We start from the raw sequence: 19995 nt of genomic DNA on the forward strand, positions 1-19995 counted from the left end.
GTCTCTTTCTGCGAAGAAGGCTCCTGTGGAAGTAACAGTGGCCTTCCAGAGATTTCATTGTTTTTGTACATTTCTCACTATAATCGCAATGCCGTACATTTACTAATATTTACTAAAATTGTAAACCTTACTCCCCTATGTTTTTTTAACCCATTCGCAATAAATCGCCTCATCAGGGTCCAGAAAGCGTCATTACTGGCTCTCTGTGGGCAATTCTATGTCACGACCGGAGGCTCCGATTATGCTTCTGTTTTCTTTAGTACTTTTTAACAGCGGCCAATCACAATAAACTTTTGTAAAATACTACATTTCCCATGATACTATATTATCACGTGACCAACCATAGAGCCACAGCCCTATATAACATCTCAACCATGTCATAGGGTTTTTGGGTGAGGGAGTGTTTATCCTCCCAGCAGGGTGCCTAATTGTCTTGTGGAGCAGGAGTTTTGCGAGTGAGGCCGCACGTCTGTCTGACGCGCGGTCCTCTTTCATTGTTTCTCACACTGGGCAGCCCCACCCACACGTGGCGGCCATCTTGACTGCCTCCGGTACTGGGAGGTTCAAACTGAACGCACAGAGACACGTAAAAAGTTTCTCCAGGTTCCTCATGTTGCTACCTAATGACTCCCTGTGGCTGGATCTGGCTCAGGGTTGGAAAATTGTGCAGACTCTTTGCCTAGAGCGGTGTAGGGAGACACTCAGTCCACCTTCTAACAGTGATTTATGATATTGCCTGCTTAGGGTAGATTCTGCTCCACATTATTGCTTTTAAGTGGGGCTTGATTGATTCCCCTTACATTACATTAGTAATTCATTTCATTTCATAAAACTTTATTAGGTTTTACAGTGTGAAAACCATAAAAGTCAATGTATATACAAATCCCAAAATTAAAAAAAAAAAAAAATTAAAATAATTTACATTACATTAGTCTGTTCTCCCTTTCTCATGGGACCCTGTTTCTCTCCTATGCAGAACCTAACACAAAGGCAGAATATTATCAGGAGGAATGTTACTACGATAACCCTGCTGGGTCACTGGAGCAAGACCTGGTTGTGGGGGTACAACACTCGATTAACAAGGCCCTTGTCAGAGCCACTGAGTCTCTAAAACGCCAACTTTTTGGCTATGCAGAGCAACAAGGTTGGTTGCCGGCCCCCCCCCCAGGTGCGAGCCAAGTCCAGTGGGAAGTCCCCTAAGGGTCCCCATGCCAGTATTTTCGCCAGTTTTAATTTAAGTGTGGCGTTATACCTTTCCACTAACCCTGCTGATTGTGGATGGAAAGCAGCGTGGAACTTCTGCTTTATCCCCAACCCCTTCAGGACATATTCAACAACTTGCCCAATAAAATGGGGTCCGTTATCACTCCATAAAAGTTTACAAACACCAAATCTAGGGAAAAATTCCTTCAAAAGCACCTTTGCTGTAGTGAGAGCTGTATTGTCCTTCGTAGGGTATGCCTCTATCCATTTACTAAAGGCACATACCACTACCAAAACATACTTTAAGTTATTACAGCGCTCAAGCTGGATGTAATCCATTTGCAAAACTTCAAAAGGTGCCGTTGGCGTAGCAAACCCTCCTGTAGGAGTTTGTGTCCCTTTACCAGGATTATGCTGAAGACAAATCAGACAAGACTGCACCATCTTTTTAGCTGTGCCGGCAATTTCTGGATGCTCCCAAACTTACGTGAGCAATTTCGTTATCGAGGAGGCTCTAACATGTGCCGGCCCATGTGCCATATGAATCATAGGTTGTAAATACGCTATCGGCAATCTCCACTTACTCATCTCTTTATTCCTCCAACTGCCCTCATCATCCAATGTTTAGTCCTCAGACCATTGCTCAATTTCTACTGCAGAAGCAGATCTCTGCATATCTAGCACTTCCTGTCTGGTATCATGCCAATGTTCAGCCTGTGACTTCACTACGTACATAGACGTGGTGCTTCGCTGCATGGCAGTGTCATGGGCTGTTTGGTCTGCAAAAGCATTGCCTTGTCCTAGCTTATCAATTACTTTCTTATGTGCGCTACATTTAACAATTGCTATTCTTTTCGGGTATGTTAAAGCAGTCAAGAGATTATGTACTAATTCTCCATGCATTATTTGCACCACGTGGGATGTATGAAAGCCCTCTCCTTCCAGAGTAGCCCAAAATCATGAGCCACTCCGAACGCATAGCGGCTATCTGTATAAATGTTCACAGATAAGTCAGTACTAAGTTCCCACGCTCGTGTCAAAGCTATTAGCTCAGCTGCTTGAGCTGACTTCTGTGGAATACGAGCTGTCTCAACTACCGTCTGAAGTGTTTTTTTTTTTTTCGTTTTTTTTTTGTCCTCATTTGCCTGCCCCACAATCTCCATGAGAAGCGCCACTCCCCTTAGATGTCGTCTGGAACTAGATACTATTACATCCCAAACCCAGACATCAAACGAGTATAGACCGGCGAGAGACGTTCTCGAGGATGATGTTGTGGGAGGAAAGGGAAAAATATGCGAGGGCTCACAGCCCCTCGGAACTCCATCTTAAACTTGGAAGGCCTTTCGAAAGAGACCACCAAGGCACCTGGAGTATGATGGCATAATCATCGGACCCGGGAAAAAAAAAAACAAAAAAAAACCCGGAGGCTAAACGGAGCCAATTATTTCCACTGGACCAACAAGTTCCAAAAGGAGAGGTTGCGTTGCTGACATGTTCTGGCCATATCCACCTTTGATGTGTCATATAGAGACTCTAGCCAACCTGCGTGTGATGGTGCCTTCTGGTCTACCCAGAATTTACAAATCTGCCGTCTAGCCAGCAGAATTGTGTAAAACAGAAAGCTCTTTGCCTGGCCTGTGGTATTGTCGTCCACCCCAAATATGATTAACGGCAGAGTAATAGGAGTATTCTTCTTAAGGATAGAGTCCAAAGTGATCTTAACTTCCTCCCAAAAGGTGCTGATAAATGGACATTCCATGAACATGGGAACATCGGAGGCTGCAGGAAGATTACACTTATTACATGATTTTCCGGGCTGGTATTTAGATAGCCTTTGAGGGGATAGGTAAGCTCGATGGAGGGTAAACAGGTGATTCCGCCTCAACCAGGCCGGCTTAACCAGTTTATACAGGAGAGTGAAAGATCTTATCCATATGTCCTCACACTGCATCCCCGTGGGCCCTCCCCACTGTACATCGGGTAGAGTGAAGTCCCCATCCGCCTCCTCCAAGATGACCCAGTACCAAAAGGCTACCTCTTTCCCCCCCACTTGTCTCTCTACCAACTGTTCTTCCAGGAGGCAACTCCTCCCCAAGTGTGTCTTTTTCCTAATCAGTTCCCGGGACCAGCTGGCTAACTGGATGTATTTAAATCTGGAAAGTGTTGGGCCAACCTTCTCATATAGCTCCTCCCAACCCACCAATGCCCCCTCCACCAACAGCTGACCCCACCTTTCTATCCCTGCCTCTCTAATAGGTGTTGCAAGACTATCCCTCAGACACAGAGGAAGCCCCAGCGAGTCCCAGATTGGAGCAAACCGAGAATAGTAAGGCAACCCCACCCTTTCTCTGATCGCTTTCCACACCTTGGCCAAGGATAATAAGATCTTTAACCTCACCTTCTTGAAGAATTTCCGGTCTCCAAATTTAAAAAGAAAACCGTCAGGTGGCAAATCAGCCCCATTCAGCATGGCCTTAAACATTTTACCAATCGGTGCACTTGATGGAGCCTTCAACAACATCCTGGAGTACGATAACTGAAAAGCCCAGGCATAGTATTGTAAGTCTGGGAGTGTGAGCCCCCCCTTCTCCCTCCTCCTTCTCAGTTTTTTCCAGGCTAGTCTGGTGGCTTTATAATTCCAAATGAAGGAGTTTATGTCTTGTTGACATTTATAAATTTGTTTCTGATCAAAAGCTAGAGGGATGGTATTAAAAATGAACGTGTACTTGGGAAGGATGGACATTTTGACTAGACTGACTCTCCCCAAAAATGTCAATGGAAGAAAGGCCCAAGCTTTTAGTAATGCCCGACATTCTCGTGAAACCCGTTCCAAATTGGTGTAAGCGATTTTACCTAACTCCTGGGTGATCCTGATTCCCAGGTAGCGCATAGATGGAGTAACGGCCAAGTTTGAGTTTTGGATGTTCCAGGTCATTACCTCAGTCTTTCCTTCGTTGATTTCATATCCCGAAATCTGCCCGAATTCCTTAGCTCTCTTAATAATAACGGGGAGAGCCTGCACAGGGTCCGATGTATAGACTATTATGTCGTCCGCATAGAGTCCTATCCGCTTAGCCCAACCTCCGAACTCAAAAGAGGGAATGTTGTTATCATCTCTCAATATTTGAGCTAAAGGTTCTATATACATATTAAATAGGAGGGGGGAAAGCGGACAACCCTGTCTGGTACCCCTCGTAATTTTAATTTGTTCAGTATGAACTCCATTGACCAGAAGTCTGGCCCTTGGGTCGTTGTAAAGAAGCGAGATGGCACGACGGAAGTTATCACCTAAATTAAATCTTCTCAGCACCGCGGCCAAGTAGGGCCAATTGACCCTATCAAAAGCTTTGGTGGCGTCCAGGGTGAAGGTGGCCAATGGGAGACCGAATGAGGTGGCAATATCTATTGCTCCGACCAGGTCGTGGGTAAGATCTGCTAGCTGTCGCCCTCTTATAAATCCCTTCTGGTCCTGCTGGATTATTGAACCAATCTCACTCCTCCACCTTCCCACTAGAATGGCCGCAAAGATCTTATAATCGTTGTTTAGGAGTGAGATTGGTCTGTAGGACCCGCAGTCGGCCGGGTCCATGCCAGGTTTAGGGATCAGCACGATCGTGGCCTCATTCCATGACTCTGGCGGGACCATGCCATCTAAGAATATAGCGTTAAAAAGGGCAGTCAAAGATGGAACTATAACTGAACCCAAGGCACTATACACCTCCCCTGGAATGCCGTCCGTGCCTGCGGCTTTCGCTCGCTTCAGTTGTTTGATGGTGTTACTAACTTCGGCCTCGGTTATTTTGGTCTCCAAGTGATCACGCTGGACTGACGAAAAGGTAGGGAGGTGGGCCTGGTATAACCATACCTCCCTGGCCTCCCTAGCCAAATGGTCATTGACAATATCCTCCTTGTAGATGTTTTGAAAGAACTCCTGAAAGGCGATCCCTATTTCTGTGGTGGTGGATCTGACCCTGGCTTCCCCAACCATTTTTATTTCCTTAATATATTTCTTGGCCTGGTCAGTTTTTATTTTCCAGGCCAAGATTTGCCCGGCCGCCTCTCCATATTCAAAATGTGAAAGCTTAGATGCCTCCCATCTCTTGGCCACCCTGTCCTGAAGTATGTTTTCAAGCTTTACCTTCAGCGCTGCCCGCTTTTCCTGTTCCTCTACCGAGAGTGACCCGAATTTCAACTCTATCTGCCTGAGTTCCTGCTCTATGTTGGTGACTGCTGTTCTATAAGCTTTACACCTAAAAGAAGCTCTGTTTGTTATGCAGCCTCTTAGGAAAGCTTTCAATGCTTCCCATACAGTGACTATTGAAGCTGAGTTTATATTGATGTCCAAGAACATGCATGCCTCAGCAACAAGGAAGCAGATTTCCTCTTCTTCAAGCAGAATCGTCCGATCAAAGGACCAAGAGTTTTGCCTACTCTGCTGATGGTGTGACAGGGTGAAAACAATGGCAGAATGGTCAGAGAGGTGAGAGGGAATGTATGTTATGTCCTTCAAGTCATCCTTCAGCTTATAACTGAAGAAAGCGTAATCAATTCTTGACTTGTGTTTGTACTTGTAGTTATGAAAAGAGACCCCTGGAGTATTACCCTCTCTCTGCCTCCATTCATCCACCAACCCCAGATTCGACAAAATAGATGTAAGAGTTTGCCTGGATTTAGAGGGAGTTATTGCTCCTGAGTTAACAGATTTGTCCAGCTTGGGATTTAAGACAATATTAAAATCTCCCACCCAGACAATGGGGTCTTGGCATGAGATCAGGTGATTCTGAATTTTATCCAGAAATGATGGGTCATCATGGTTCGGGCCGTAATACCCCACTAGGGTATAGACTAGCCCTATCAGCTGCACTTTTACCAATAGCCATCTACCACTAAGATCTTCTTTCTGATCCATAATTTGGGCACAAATCTGCTTTTTAAATATTATAAGTATCCCTCGTATATTGGCGTTATGATCCGTACATATGAATTTATCCACCCATTTCAAGTTTTTCAGCATATCCTTAACCTCATGTTATAATAGGTGGGTCTCTTGGATGACTATTATCTGCGCGGGAGAGTCTTTTAAATATTTTAAGATCCTGTGTCTTCTAGCTCTCACCCGCAAGCCGTTGACATTCCAGGATATAAACTGCAGTCCAATCATGGTGGATTAGCCTTTCCTGTCCATCCTATCCTTCCACCTTTTAAACCCGACTCTCTAGAACAGTCCACCCGACATCTCCCAACCTGAAAACCTATAAAGGCTGAATTATATATTATAAAAGATGCTGAGACAAACTTATGAGGACTTTTTAAATTTCTCCCCCCCCCCCACCCCCTGGAAAACCCTCCCTAATTGATACTGGCGTGGTGTTTTGCCAGTTTGCGTCAGAAAAAGACCATTCCTAAGCCCCCGAAAAGCTAATTGGAATGAGGGACCAGCGTTCCTCCACCTCAGGGTCTATGGTGAGAAGAACGTAGGAAATGCGATAATGCGATAATGACGAGATGGAATCAATGCATAAAGAGAGGGGACCTCACCTCTTACTACCCAACTTAACTAACTAACGTGCTTATCACCCCTTGCGAAATAAATAAAAATATATATATATTTTTTTTCCCTCCCTTGTATTTTTTTATTTTTTTATTGAGTGTTCCCTTATCTCTTATCCCCCTCCTCCCGCCTTCTAACTGTGCTGTGTCCCTTACCCGCCTACCCACCTTATTTAATCTAATCTAATCTTACTTCCCCCTAGACATGAAGGCCCTATCAAACTGGGGCAATTTTAAGATTCTTCTTCTTATTTTTTTTTTTATTTTTTATTTTCCCTTTATTCTCTGCCTCTTCGCCTTCCTCCACGTTTGAAGCCTAAAGCCCTAGATCAGGGGTGCTGCGGACTGATGGAAGCTATTAAATCATCTGCTTCCTGAGGGGATCGGATATTATGCATTTTATTGTTGTACATCACCCTCAGGAAAGCAGGAAATCTCATCTGTACGGTTGCCCCTACTGCTCTAAACTTGTCAATTTTTTGGCCTAGCTCCCACTGTCTATCTAAGGTGGTTTTAGACAGGTCTGACCGGATCTCAAAAGAGAAGCCAGTGGCCGTCACTGACTTCGCTTTTAGTGCTAGATTAAGGATTTTCTCCTTAAGGGAATAGGTAAGAAAGTTAACCAGGATCTTTCTTGGTTTTACTCTCCCGGGGTTAAAGCGGAAAGGGTCTCTATGGATCCTCTGAATATCCCTATCGAGACTTTCTGCCGATTCCTCAAGATTGAGTGAGCTTTTTAATAGGGCCACCACAAATGCCTTGATATCACTACCCTCCTTTCCTTCTGGTATTTTTAGTAGGCGGAGTTGTTTCTTCTGGAGTAGTTTTCCAAAGATTCCACTCTCTCCTTCATCACGTCACCTTCCCTTAACAAGGATTGGATCTTGGTCTCTGCTGACTCCAGAGTTGATTCCAAGCGCCCTACAGAGATTTCCAAATGGTCTGTTCTCTCACAGAGACCATCCACCTTCTTTTCGAGAGCCTCACAGACCGCCCTGATCTCATTCTGGTTGCTTTTGGACTGTGTAAAACCGCACCTAATCTCCTCCCTCATGGTATTCAGGAGTGTCTCCAAAGCACCACCGATCTCACCCCCCTCTCCGGAGGGATCGCTGTTAGTTATGTTAGTGGACCCTCCAACTTCCCCATTGTGGGCCGCGAGTGGTCCAGCCCCCCCGGGGCCCGGCAAGGACGTCGCACCCTCCTCTGGAACAACCATTGTGGGTCTAACCCCAGGCGACTCAACCACCCCAAGTGCATCCTCACCTTGGGGGGTATCGGCCTTGCTTTTATCGCTCATAGGTCCCTCCGAAATTCCGGCAGTATTGCTGACAACCTCTGATCCAAGTTGAATGTCCAGAATTTGGGGCCGCACCCTGAAGTATGAAAGCAGTGAGGGGGTTATACGAATCGAGCTTCTACGTATATCTCTTTTACCTTCCCTCTCAACTAAATGGATAGTGGCACTTGGTTTGGGCGGTATAGCCGCGCTGCCTCTTTTTTCCACTGGAGCCTCCAGTACCTTTGAGCTCACAGTCATAGATTGTTGGGGGGCCTTAAGACTGATGCCTTGTTTATCCCCCGGGGCAATAGACGTGGGGCCTTTCCCCCTCCTTCTAGTCTTGCCCTCTTTCTCTAGAGATATCCTGCCAGTAGGTTTCTGAGTGGGTTTGTGGGTCCCTGGCGCCACCGCACCCTCCCCCCGTCCTCCCTCGTTGCTACTCACCACCTTGTAGTCCGTGGAGGAGCGAGGGACGCCTGGGGCACCTATAACGACTACCGGCTCTCTGGCTGCTGCTGCTGTGCCCGCTGTGTCCTCCTCCGGCTCCCTGGGGTGCTCTTCGCGTTGCTGGATCCGGCAGCCCCCCTCAGGAGCCCGCGAGCCACCGCCCTACGTCCGCGCCTGAGCTCCACGGCTGCCTGCTTCCAGCGCAGGGTAGAGGAAACGGAGAGCTTTAGGCTGGGACTCCCACACATCGGCGCCGCTCAGAAGTCAGTCGTTGCTATACCCTGCGCCAACACGAAGGCAGATCCATGCGAGGCAGAGCGCCGGAGAAACTGTGCAACACGGAGGTGAGAAAGCACACGGTAATTTGGTGGAGCTCAACGCGAGTCCGCGAAGACCTCCATCGTAGAGATGGCTCCGGTGGCTTTGCGCGGCTCGACGGGGGCTCAGAAGGTCCAAATCCGCTGACGCGCGAACCGCCTAACCTGCGGCCGCCATGTTTTCCGATTTCAAAATCCGCTACCGTCTGAAGTGTTGTAATTGCATATGCAGCTGACGTTGTACCATCTGGTAACTTCAAACAGGACCCACCAACCCATAGTTCCCCATCAACACTTGAAAGGGGCGTGTCTTGCAAATCGACACGACCCTTTGTCTGTTCCTCAGTAAGGAATATACAATCATGAGACTCCTGTGACTGAGACTGAGTCACTGGGTATGGCAACAAAGTGGCTGGGTTTAGTATCGCACATCTCTTTAGTGTAATGTGAGGGGCCAACAATGTCAATTCGTATCCTGTCAGACGAGCACTAGTTAAATGCTGCGTCTTCGTCTGATTTAAAAGGGCATCAACCGCATGGGGTACCAGCACCAACAGCTTATGTGACAAAACTATCCCTTCACTCTGACGTATTGACACAGCTGTTGCCGCAACTGAACGGAAGCATCCAGGTAACGCACGAGCAACAGGATCAAGTACTGCTGAAAAATATGCACAGGAACGCTGTTTGTCACCGTGTGTCTGCACTAAAACTGACAATGCGCATCCATCTTTCTCATGTACATATAGTGTAAAAGGCTTCGTATAATCTGGAGTACCTAACACTGGTGCTGAACAAAGGGCTTGTCGTAACTGTCGGAAAGCAGTCTCACATTCATCTGTCCATGGGAGGGGCATTGGAGTATCTTTAGCCAAAAGTACTAGCAAGGGTTTAACAATATGCGAAAATCCTAATATCCATTGCCTACAAAAAGAAGTAAGACCAATGAATGCACTGACATCTTTCTGAGTACGGGGCACTGGTGTGTCTAAAATAGCTTGAATGCGATCTGGTGAGAGTGCACGGCCCTCCTTAGACAGAAGGTGACCTAAGTAGGTTACCTTCGGTCTACAATATTGCAATTTCTTTCGTGACACTTTGTGATGATGGGAAGCAAGAAAAGATAGCAAGGACAAAGTACATTTTTCACACTGTTCAGGGGTATCGGCTGCCAACAAGATGTCATAGACATATTGTATGAGAGCCACACCTTCAGGCAAAACAAAAGAATCAAGTTGTCTTTTTAATGCTTGACTGTAAATACTAGGACTCTCAGTGTAGCCTTGAGGAACTCTACAAAATCTATACGATCGATTATTCAAAGTGAAACCGAACAAATATCGGCTATCAGGATGAATAGGGATCGAAAAGAAAGCATTCTTCAAGTCTATCACAGAGAATGGAGTTGCTGTCGGAGGAACCAAAGTAAGAAGTGTCGTTATATCAGAAACCACGGGGTATTGTGGTACTACAATCTTATTAACTTCTCGCAAATCAATAATGAATCGGTAAATCCTCGTGTCAGTATCCTTTTTCAGAATAGGAAGAATCGGACTGTTACAAACATTGTAAGGAACTTCCTCAACAACCCCCACTTCAATAAGATCATGGACAATACGTATGAGTGCTTCTTCACCTTCGTGTGAAATTTTGTATTGAGGCAAACGTGGCAGCACAGCGCCCTCCTTGACACTAATGTGTACCGGTGGAATAACCATTTGCCCTACATCGGTGTCTGAAGTAGCCCACAAAGTACTAGGGAGTGAAGCTAATGCAATATCCTCTTTAACAAGACAAGCTCTCTCCATCACAGGATGGTTGTCATTCAAGATAACACGTACACCTTCTGGAGAACATCGTATCGTAGCCCTGAAATACTTGAGCATATCAAGACCTAAAATATTGTCTGGTGTATTTGGGGAAAGCAAAAATGGACACGGAGCAGTAAATTTATCCACATGGAATGCAAGTGGTTGTGACAATGGGCTAAGGGAAGGGGTTCCATCGAAACCTATCGATGTAATGGTTAAGCCAGACAGGGGAGCCCTTGGAACCAATTGTTTAGACAAGGCGCTACGAGTAGCTCCTGTATCAACCAGAAACTGATCAGTAGAACCCAAAACATTCGCTGTAACATAGGGACCCCTCTGATCTACTGGAACTTCAACTGATTCCTTACCCCATCCTAGGCAATCCTATGCATAAGCAGAATCTTGAGAATCAGACGGCACATAGTCGGACATTTGATATTGGTTCCTTCTATCAAAAGTGTTAAACCCATTCTGCCCACGTATATTAGCATCAAACCTAGCACGATCACCTGTGCTTCCTCTAGGCCCTGAATATCCTGAACGATTTCTCATTTGTCCCCGACCACGTGGACATTGCTGAGCACACAGTGCTGGACAATCGGAAGCCCAATGCCCAAATTTCTTACAGTACGCGCACTGGTCAGCAGACAAATTCGAACGAGTATAAGAAGGGAAAGACGAACCATAAGATCCATGTCCACCTCTATCGCTACCTCTAAAAGGCGGACCATAAGCCTGAGCCAACATAACCTTAGTTTTTAATTCTTTAGTCTTCTTATCCTCATTGACCTTTGCTTCTAATTCCTGGCGTTCATAATACTGAGCCATAGTCAAGAGAGAAACCGGGGAAGAGGTAGTCCATGAACTCTCACTGGCTTTTAGGCGACTAGCTATTCCTGGCAACAGGTTTGCGACATATTTATCGACAAACAAATGTCTGCCTGTGTCATCTGTCAATGACTGACCACTAAAATCGTGGAATGCTTCTTCAAAGCATGTAAAGATTCAGAGACCGATTCATCTGCCTTTTGCTTACAATATGCTAAAACAGTACAATCTATCTTTTTAGGGGGAATAATCGTTTTTAACTTAACTAATATAGCTGCGGGAAGATCTAAAATTAACTGACATGGCTTCTGTGCGGGTTCCCTTTCTACATCCATTTGTTCTAAGTCTTTCCATAACGCCCCAAAAGCTGCACGATCATCAATTTTACGAACAGTTCTCCACATATCAGGCGGTAATATCAATCCGAAAAATAAATCAATATCAGGCAAAGTCATAGTACAAGAGCTAATAGCACCCTCAACTTCCTCATAAAAAGCGGCTGGATTTTTCCGCGGATCAGGCAATGCAGTTTTAAGTGCCATGACATCCGTCCTATTCCAAGGAGTGTAAACCCTATTATAAATAAAATAACCCTTTGCATCGATAGAGGCCTTATCATCACTTGTACCCTGTCCTTTAGGAGGAACATACAAAGGCGCGGCCTCCCGCATAGGTTTTGCATGAACTATCATAGTCTTATCTGTTCTGGAGATAGAAGCTTGTGCCATGCCGGTCTGAGATGTCTGTGCAGCTACGTCTGCAGCCTTTTGCTCCTCTCGCAAACGGACTGCATCAACACGCAGTTTAACCAAACGCCTGATTGTATCATTCACCTGGGGGAAAACAAAAAGACCATCACGCACTTGCTTACAATTAACTGCTACATCGTCGGGCTCTAACTCCTCAGAATATTTCCTAAACAGCTAAAGGACCTCTGCGGCAAACACCTCAGTAAAATACAGCTGCTCCCTTTCCTGCCACCCTTTCATACTATCAAGAAGTTCAGAGGCGGGGGCAATGCTACGAACTGCTTTACGAGCAGCAGATCTAAGCTGGGTCGAACGCGCAGCTGTCAACATAGAGCGAGTTTCTCGTGTCTTGTGTTCCTCTGAACTAGAGTCCTCATCTGACTCATGAGGGGCAGAAGGAACAGTATACGGAGGTGGAGGACGATCTAATTATAAGGAATCATCTTGTGGTTTATTAAGTATAGGATAAAGTGGCCGCCGAACAGCCTATTGGCCAGTTACCTGTAAATTGAGCTCCCTATCTTCTCTCTCTTTTAACTCTTTTATTTCTTTGTTCTTCAGCTCTAATGCTTTCACATTAATGTTCTTTCACTGTTCTTTTTCAATCAAGGCTTGCTCACGCTTCATTGGTTCACGCACTTCTTTCTCCCACATTCGTACACAATCAAACATATCTTGCCTAGTCTTTCGCTTACACAGACATTGTTCCACATACTCAATCTTTCGTAAATTAAAAATGACCCATACATAGGCCAACGCAACTCAGGATCCTTACGAGTGTATTTCATTATAGAAGAAAGACCATGCTTAATATACATATACCTATTGGGCGTCCCCTCCGGGGGGGCCGGTTGTGCTTCATCGAGTCTCAAATTGGTACCACTACAAAAGCAACACATCCTACGAAGTGTGCTAAAAACAGGCATGCCCAAAATAGTGCAGAATATGCAGTATTATAATCAAAGTAGCACTTAAGGTACCTTTAGTACGATGTGCCGTTCAAATCAATTCAAATAGAGAAAATTCTCCTCATTACCTGCCTATATAGATTGCAATCCATATATAAATCTCATAACAAACCAAGTTGGCCAACACAAATTCCGAAATCCAAAAGCCACAGTAAGTGTTACTAAACTACCTTACCAATCCCAGGCATCAAAACCAACAGCAAGCGCCGCAGAAGGACACTTACCAATCACTTGGTGTCCAGGTTCCAACTGCCAAGTTCTAAAATCGACCAAATGGTCACTGCACGGCGAAGCAACAGAAGAGATCTCAGTCGAGGACCGGCACCACCTGGATGGCCAGATCAGAAAGAAAGGAAAAACGCCGTGGTTGCCAAGACTCGGGTCTCATCGGGCAGCGATCGCGTCCAGAGCGAGATTCCAATCCTTCGTCGCGACCAATCCTTTGGGCATCCGAGTCGCCGATGGCCCTATGTTGGGCGCCAATTTGTAGAAGTGGACCTCAGCTAGGCCGACCAGTGCAAGGGGTTCGCCCTTCTCTGCACAGAGTCCTCAGACCAATAGGAAGAAGTTGGCACAGAAACTGGAATAGAAAATACAAAGTTTAATAAACCTCATGAGGTGGAACTACATTCACACAGCACCCTTCGGTATTGAGTGAAGTAGCACACTGAACAGAAAGAGCATGGTCATTTTATACCCACACAGGGGCTGAAAAAAAAGGTGGTACAAGTACACATGAGAAGAGTTATGCACATAGATGGTCATACAGAAACTGCACAGTCGACAAGTAGGAGGAGTTAACAGTTTGCCAATGCTAGTAAACACATCCTGACAGTTACATACTACTAACAGCTGCAAAATCAACTGGGCATGTGCGAAGGTAGAAGATACTAAATATAGTTTGTTTCTAGGCAGATTACAAGAGCAGTTAACACTAAGGGAGGACAAAGCACATGGTGAGCACATGGCAAACAAAATGGCTGCCAGAAATACAAAATGGATTCCAGAAAATGGACAAGATAGCCTCTAAATACCAGATGGATTCCGCTAATGCTAATCCAATCGCAGTCAATTTACAACACCTGGACCCAGCAAGCGAAGACGCAAAGCACGCCATGCCGATCCCCGCCATCAACAAAAATTGCTCATGTTTGAGCCCACTGACATTGTCCACCATGAGTCCACGGCCTGGCTCCCGCCTCAGGAAGTGGTGGACTACGTGCAGTTTCATTTACGCCAGGCCTTCGACAAAGGTGTGTGCTAGACTGCCCTCCGAATGTCTCAGGCCTGATTTACCAGGGAAAGTTCAGAGATCCCCAAAGTGGATCCTACGCTTGTCACATACCTTAAAAACTTTTTGAAGGATCCCAAAAAGGGAATTGACATGGCCTGGCAATCCTGCCAGGATAAATTATTGGATATGTCTGGGTCTCTGACAAAAATACTAGAGCTGAGGTTCCGAGCTAAGGACCCTCAGCCGTTGACCCTGATGAGCAGATAGGGTGGGCACAAAGTGCTGTCTGCCAACTGGGCAATTTTAATTTTGCTCTGTCCAGCGAGAGGCGGACGTCTATTCTCCTGAAGCTAGACCTCAAACTTACCGAACTGGCATCAGGCCCGATTGCGCAGGGGTTGCTGTTAGGCCAGCCGTTATTAAAAGAGCTATGTTCGTAGCTACCTTCAGCAACCTGGAAAAAGCTCAGGGATCCCTTCTCAAGGTCTTCAGGCCAGTTTTTGGCAGGGTCGGATGATTCTGAGGGCGTCCGTTCGGCCATGGTTACCAGCAAGGCCCTCAGAGGGGTTACTACCAGCAACAGCTTGGGGGATATCAAGACCCTAACAACCCCACATTCCACACCTCACAACATACCAATCAAAATCATTTTAGGAAGGGCCGCTATGGAGGACCCCAACCCTAAAACAATATCAGAACATAAACGCAGCTGACTGCGAGATTGATGTGTGACGTGATGACCATCAATGATGTCCTATTGTTAGGGGGAAGGAACGCTGGAGCGAGAGATTGCCCTCCCCCCCAGTGGAAAGCATCCTGCAGTGCAAAGGAAAACAGCAAGCTATGCCTACTGCTTGGTTGTGACAAATTAGCTGTTGTGCGTGTCTGGAAGAACAAAAGAAGGTGCTGCCGAATCCAAGTGGCCCAGGAAGGCTCACAATTGTGTTTTTTTAAAGGAACAAATCCGCACTGGTGGCTGCGCCACTTGAAACAGAAAACACTTCTCTGTTAAAAGTTAACTGCGACTATAGCAGTGAGAGAGTCCAGGTCCGGCAGGTTGCATAAAATTGCATGTGGTAGGCAGGAAGCAGCAGTATAAGCCATGCGTGGTGGCTCTTCAATACAGCGCCTTATCCTTGCAGTTTGGATTGAGAAGCTCTTACTAAGCGTGACTAATTAATTTTAGTGCTCTGATGCGCCCACCTGCACTAAAATGCGTTAGTCTAATCCCTAATGCCTGGTTTTTGGCAGGACTGTGCAGTTTTAAAATGTAATATCTACAAATATGGACAATGAGATTTACGGATTTATGGGGCGTGGCTTGAGCGCGCGGCAAGATGGCCATTCACTAGAGAGGCTCTGCCCGGCTGAGCTATACATCCGACAGCACATGGCCTCGGCAGAACAAGGCTTTTGATCAGAGCCCACACACACTCAGCGATTGGTCTCCACTGCGCCTGCTCCCGTGGACACTACCGGAGCGTTGAGCGGGGCGTTGGGAGAGATGAGCTGAGTCCGGAGGAGAGGGGCGCCCGGAGGAGAGGGGCGCCTGACCCAGCGGAGCACCCCAGAGCGGTCTACGGAGCTTTTCCTTGCTACAAAGAGGTCTGCCCTGCGGGAACTTTGCCACTTATTTACTTACTTTTGTGGCCTGTGTCAGAGGCCTCTCTTCGCTCTGCTTTGCCGCATTGGGGGATTGACCGGCGGGAGCTTACTGGTAGTCTTTTGGGGAGTGCTGTCGCTTGGTTGCCAGGTCCCTCCCGCTGCCGCGCTCCGAGCCGCGGTGCGGGGGGACTACAGCCCCCACAATCCCCCGCAGGTCCCGCCCACCGTCGACATCGCCGGAGGCGCAGAAAGGCACCGGCGTTTCTCCTGCGATGCGTGCGGGACCAGCCGGGCTAAGCTCGGGCAAAGGGCGGGCCACCCCCTCTCTAAGCTGTTGTTAAGGTGAGCCCAAAAGAGCATTATGGGGAAACGAAACACCAGTGCCATCACACAGGCCTCTGAGGGCCCTTCTGTCCTCCCACCCTCCTTTGAGAGTATGCTGGAAAATGCCTTCAATTTGGTTAGCACTGAAATTGCCAATACCGAGAGGAGGATGTCGTTGGGTCTTATGACTTCACATTTAGAGCTCCAGCAAGACTGCCCAAATAATGCTGTGCCGCTTTCCCCTGCGGTCACAGTCACGAAATCTACCTTGTCGGTTAACCCACCGGCCAACCCCATGGTAGCTCAATTTGGGGGTAGCAGTTCAAATATTATCATTGACTCACAACAAGATCCTGTCATTCTAACCGTTAACCCTCCCCCGACCTCGAGTAACAAGACTGTCGGAGAGAGGAGGAAAAGGGGTCCCTCGAAACAAACAATAAATAAAAGGAAACAACCCCTACGCAACAAGAGTCAACCCACACCCCAGAGTATGTGGACCAGAGGGAAACAATTATCAGGGGGCGGCATGGATGGCATGGATAGCAATGAGTCTTTGCAACTGGTTGAGGGGAATACAGTTATAATCCCCCATAAAGAAGGACATAACTCTGCCTGTACACAGACTGAGCCCATAATTGAAAGCGTTACTCAAAAAAAGTTAAACGGAAATTTTATTGAGACTATAGTCGACACAATTTTTAAACAAATGGAAAGTCAAATGATCAAACAGTTTAATACAATTTTTAAAAGACTTGATAGATTGGAAAACCTGGTAAAAAAGGAAGATGTAAAAAAGGAAAGGGGTGATTAGCCTAGACCTGCTGAGGGGAGAACGACTACTGAAAGATATGGAGGCCGTTAGTAAGGTCATCTTGGGAGACGGGCCAAGCATTAACAGTAGTACACTGGTAAATAACACTGCACCTAGGGATGCCTTAGCAGGAAAAAGCCGATCTGCAACACCATCGCAGCATACTCCAGCTGTAGAAGCTGGACCGCCGTGCCCCGCTAGTGCGGCTGCCGGTACATCAAAGGGCGGACCTAGTTCAGCCACCATAAAGTCGGGGAAACAAACTAATATGGGTTCAGACAAGGGTAAATCCGTTGATACTAGGCCTACAAAACATCCAGGGCCAGCCCTTCACTTGCCACCTGATGCCTGCCCTTATGTCTTGATCTTAGCCGGTGTACCATTGCTTAAGGGGGGACAAGGTGAGTCCTGGGTCCAGTTGAACAACAAGTGTATCGAATGGTTGACTAAACATAAAGGGGTTGGGACAAATATTTCGAGGGAAATCCTGTCAGTCCGTCGAGTAAGTTGGGTTGGTCCCTTATTTAAGAACATTAATGGAGACTGCATTGTAATTAATTTCAGGCACCCCTCAACAGTAAATTTTATACTCAATAGCAATAATATCTATCCCAGTCCCTCTACTGTTGTAACTCCACTACCGTTGAGTTACTTCCATAGGCCCCCTCAGAGATTATTTAGCCCAGCTCTACCATCTTTTCCACTGTATAATAGATACAGTGTATTATCTGAGCTTGAGACCCAGGACTGACCATCAGCTATCCCTCCAGCTACAGCAGACAGTGATTACTTGAATGTAACTGACTCCGTGGAAGAATTGATAACTGGCCTCCCTATAGAGGTGTCTAACGGTGAAATTGAGGTAATTCTGTCTCTTGATCCTAAAATAACTGCTCATGCCACCGTCACCCCTATATCGTCTGAAAAATTAACAATTTTGAGTTGGAACATTGCCGGTTTAAATGCGAAAATGAAATTTAGGGACTGGATAGATTGGGTTATTAACTTTGATATTTTAATGTTCCAAGAAACTTGGTGTACTAGTTCTCTGCTTCATGAGGGGTATAGCTGTTACAATCAAATTGTACCCGTTCCGGCTATGGGACGACCTAGTGGGGGTTTATCTATCTGGGTTAAGATTACTGCAGGAGCTAAAATTGAACCCTTGAAGACCAATGATATGAATTTTCAGGCCTTAATTTACACTAACGGGTTTAAATTATGCTTAATTAATTTTTATAATAATGACTTCACAACACACCCAAACACAAATTTTATAAGATTGTTTGATTTTATTGATGGAATTTTCGATGGACAAAAGCATGATAAACTTGATGACATCTGTGTAGGAGGTGATTTTAACGCACACATTTATCCCCGAACCCCTCCCTGTAAAAGAGGGGAAGAATTGCTTAATCATTTAGCCACACGAGACTTAGTTAATATCATGGAGAAGGTAAATATTACCGCAAATAAAGGACCTGTGGCCACTTATGTTGGGCATGGGAGTTCAACTCCACTAGATTATGTATTTATATCTTCCCTGCTTGGGGATTGTCTATTAGAGGCTGAGGGAGTTAGCACTATATATAGTGACAACAACCCTATTCTGTGCAGTTTTAAATCCATCAAAAAACCGGGGAAACATAGTGAAATTGGGGCAAAAAACTTGGTGGCGTCAACGGACAAACTTAGGGTAGTTTGGAAGGGGATAGACAACAAGGGGGTCTTAGCCCGCACAATTAAAATGTACCCTTCGTTAGTGTCTGTCTGTTTATCTAGTGATAATTCTGGACATGACATTATCGAGGCTTTTACAGGGTTGTGTATGGCCATCAAAAAGGAGATTTCCAAACCCTCGGCCAATAATAATAATAAAAACCCCAGGTGGTTCGACACTTCGTGCTCTAAAGCAAACCGTGAATTACGGGCGGCCCTTATAGCTGAACCACGGGACCAGTTCTTGGTGAGGAGACTGAGGTCAAGCTATAAGCACACTGTAAAAATAAGAACAGAAGAGATATTAAAGGATCATTGGGAATGCCTTGTACGCACGGCGGCACTGAGAGATGTTGCCGGTTTCTGGGGCGAGGTTAAGAATTTAAGATCAATTGGATCCAACATTACCCCCATAAACTGCAATATATCAGGGGATTTGTGGGTGAAGCATTTTTCAAGCATTTATGCTGCACCGCACCTATTAACGGAAACCTCCTATCCCTCTATGGCCCTTAATATCTCAATAACGGAGGTGGAAGATGCTATTTCTCAAAGCGCGAGCAATAAAGCACCTGGTCCCGATGGATTATCCATCGACCAAATTAAATCAGAACCAGACTTTTGGTCACCTTTATTGTGCAATATTTTTAATAACTTATCTAACAACCCAGCCCCAGCAACCTGGTCAAATAGCATTATCGTGCCAATCTTTAAGAAAGGCGACAGACTAGATCCTGGCTGTTATCGACCCATATCTTTAATAGATAATACCTTGAAGATCTTAGGAAAAGTCATTTTCAATAAGATCAGGACCTGGGCAGAGGAAAATGTGATTTTACACCCGTGCAAGCTAGGCTTTAGAAGCAACGTGGGGACTATTGAGCAATGTTTAAACCTGAATTTAATATTGGCCAAATACACCATTGCCAAAAAATCCCCATTGTATTTGGGGTTTATGGACTTAAGTTCCGCTTTTGATTTTGTTAACCGCTCCCGCTTATGGTCAGTTTTGTTAAATTATGAGTTAGATGAGTCACTTGTTTATTTTTTGGCCCACCTACATAGTGACTTGAAAGCCCGTGTTCGAATAAATAATGATGGTGAAGTCTCAGGGGACATTATAATTGGCAGAGGGGTCAGACAA

General features: G+C 45.9%; 1 long non-coding RNA gene across 2 annotated transcripts in view; it reads right to left on the bottom strand.

The window, feature by feature from the left end:
- LOC146856491 (uncharacterized) overlaps positions 1-19995 on the bottom strand; it is a 160245-nt gene that overhangs the window by 131592 nt on the left and 8658 nt on the right. For both annotated transcript variants that reach the window (XR_014981500.1, XR_014981501.1), the window contains exon 2: positions 13380-13735. This is a non-coding gene — a long non-coding RNA (uncharacterized LOC146856491). The remainder of the gene's footprint in view (positions 1-13379; positions 13736-19995) is intronic.

The sequence above is a fragment of the Triturus cristatus genome, chromosome 4_1, assembly GCF_964204655.1.
Source record: "Triturus cristatus chromosome 4_1, aTriCri1.1, whole genome shotgun sequence".
Classification (NCBI taxonomy): Eukaryota; Metazoa; Chordata; class Amphibia; order Caudata; family Salamandridae; genus Triturus; species Triturus cristatus.